The following is a 2,872-nucleotide window of genomic DNA, read 5'->3' as shown; positions in this document are numbered from 1 at the left end:
CGCAGCACTGCTGGGTCAGAATGGGCTCCCAACTTGAGAAAAGAAGAAGAAAACAAACAAACAATCCAGAACAAACAAATGAAAAAATCCCAGAATCCCACCAGCATGGCAGCAGGGACTGGGAAGCAGTTCCACACTTGGAAGGAGCTCCACAGCTCCTCAGGAAGAAGCAAAGATGTTGCATGGAGCCAGGTATTTGAGAGAAAGGAGGGGGAGGTTGTGAGAGGTAAGGAAGAAATCAATAGAAAAGGAAAAAAAGCAACACCAGCAGCCCACAAAAGGCACTCAGGGAATCGGCCAGTGCTGGTGTGTGGAATCCAAGCAGCTGGTGCTTCCTGGCCAAAAGACTGTAGCTGTGGGAGGCAGAGTAGGCCGAGTGGGGGTGAAGAAGGGTGAGGGGTGGGAAAGAGTATATCGTCAGTTACCAGTTGTTCTTCTGTCTCCTGCTTGAAGCCCTGTGAATCTGCTTTCTCATACTGCCTATTTGCTGGTCTCTGATAGGAGTCGAAGATGGTGGATCCGTGCTGTGATAGCTGATAGGGGACTTCTCCATGTATGTCTCCTCGCTCTCTGTTCTCTGTCAGTTTCTTATTCCATTTGGTGCTTGGCTGAGTTCTTTATCTCTTCATTTGATGTTTAGTGTTTCAGGATTGCTGTTTTCACTGTTTGGTTTAGTTTTTTGGATCTTTGCCATGGATAGACGGCGTGGTGCTTCTGCCTAGAGCACCATGTTGCTGGAAGTCTCATGTTTAATTTTTAAAGAAACTGCCAAACAGTTTTCCAGAGTGACTGTGCTAGTTGAAAATCCACCAGCAAAATGTAAGTGATCCAACCATCATTGATGTTGTTACCATTTTTTAAAAATTTAGCTATTGTGATAGGTGGGTAGTAATATGTCATTGTTTTAGAAACAATTTCAGTAAGACTAATGATGTTAAACATATTTTCACATGCTTTTAGCCACCTCTTCAGTCAAGACATGACTCTTGAATTTTACTCATTTTCCAATTGGATTTTTTTTTTAATGTTGAATTTTTAGACTTCTTAGTATATTCTAGATACTAGTTCTTCATTGGATATGTGATTTGCAATTTTTTTCCAGTCTGTGTTTAATAATCTGGTGTATGGCTTTTATTTTGGTGAACACATTCTTTTCAATCCTCAGCACTAAAGATGATCAAAACAATAAACTTCCATATGGAAAGGATGAAAACACAAAGTTATTGACTTTCCCTGTAGATATTCTGGTCTCTATCACATGCACATTTCATTCCACAGATCCTCACAATGCGGTCTCTATTGATGATGACATCATTCTAACTAGAGATAATGAGCAAGCAAAACAAACTTTATAGATACCCTAATAATATATGCATGTGACAAAAGGTGGGTTATAAATTGTACATACATTTAACAAACTGACAAAAGGGGAAATTTTTAGGGTTCCAAAAGTCCAAAACATGCCAGAACAACCCCTGTAATATAAGTTCATGTTCCTTGTACTACCTCCTAATAGAAAGAGGCATAATACTTGTTAGGCTGCTTAGAGTTTGGAGTCAGCATATATTAGCATCTACCATTCCTGGAGCTATTGTTCGAGAACCTGCTAATCAGATGACATGGCAATCTGTCAGCTTCTAGTGGGGCCTTGCGCAAAGGGGCTCTGATGCTAGCCTGCCTCCAGGCTGAAGAATCCAGCAAAACCAGTGGTGCCAGAAAAGTCCATGAAGGTACTGTGTAGAGTCTCTGGCAGAGTCACAGTGCAAACATGCAGAGCTCTAGAGCAAGATGATGCCATCTGTGGCAGAGAACTGTTTACTTTATGAAAAGAAGTGCTCTTAGGTCATACTACACCCTGAGCATCTGAATATGAGAAATCAAGATATTATGTGAGAGAAGCTGCTCTTCGTCTGTTGGATTCTCACACTCACCAAGTCAAACATTCCAGCTGGTCCAATAACAACTCATTGAAATATAGCAGTAGTACTACATCTGAACTTAAAATTGAGCAGATCCACAGGGCACTAGAAAGTTACAGAAGTAAATGGCTGAGATTCCCAAATCATCCAATTTGTGGCCAACCTAATTGGGGAAGTGATATGATAATGACAAGGCATTCCTAGGTGTACCTTACCTGGAATTTTTCCATTTTCAAAGAGATTAAAAAGAAAGAAGATTTAAATGAAAAATTGTCATCTTCAATGCTATATAACCATATTTCAATTTTTTTGAAATAAAATTTGAGTATAAATAATTGCTTTCCCTATAGTTCATTATTGTTAGTGAAGGCCATTGATACCAAAATAATCCCAAGGATTAGTTGGGAGTTGGGAGAGTGTAGCACTACTGGTGTATCTTCTACAAAGAGTTTTAACCCACCTGTCTTTAAACAAATACGGGATATGAGAACTTGTATAATAATAATAAAAAAAAGATAAGTCAGTCGAACAGGACAATAGGCTTGTTTGCTAATGGAAATCTCATCATGACAAAATGGGAAAAAAGCTGAAGAGTTCATGTGGAAGACCAAGATCAAAGTTTCCATTGATATTTATGCCTTTTTGACCAGGAGCACAAAATTGGATCTCAGATTCCTTTCGGAAATTTATGGGCTACATTTTTTTACCAAATAGAGGAAAAAGATCAAGAATGAAAGTCCAGTATCAATTCTTTTGGAAAGAACACACTTGAATAGTCCAATTGTGGAATAAAAACATCAATATTTAGTTGAAATTTTAATTCAAACTTGATCCATTGTCCATGCTCTCTATGTTCTCCTAATAATGAATTCTTTTCAAATCTAGCTGAAGCAAATCTACTTGGAATCAGAGAGTAGATAATTATGAGTATTTCCCATTTTCAGATATGAAAA

Source organism: Trichechus manatus, unplaced genomic scaffold (genome assembly GCF_000243295.1).
Source record: "Trichechus manatus latirostris isolate Lorelei unplaced genomic scaffold, TriManLat1.0 scaffold00181, whole genome shotgun sequence".
In the NCBI taxonomy this organism is placed as follows: Eukaryota; Metazoa; Chordata; class Mammalia; order Sirenia; family Trichechidae; genus Trichechus; species Trichechus manatus.
The sequence above is the reverse complement of the archived record's forward strand: the minus strand, read 5'-3'. Positions refer to the sequence as shown.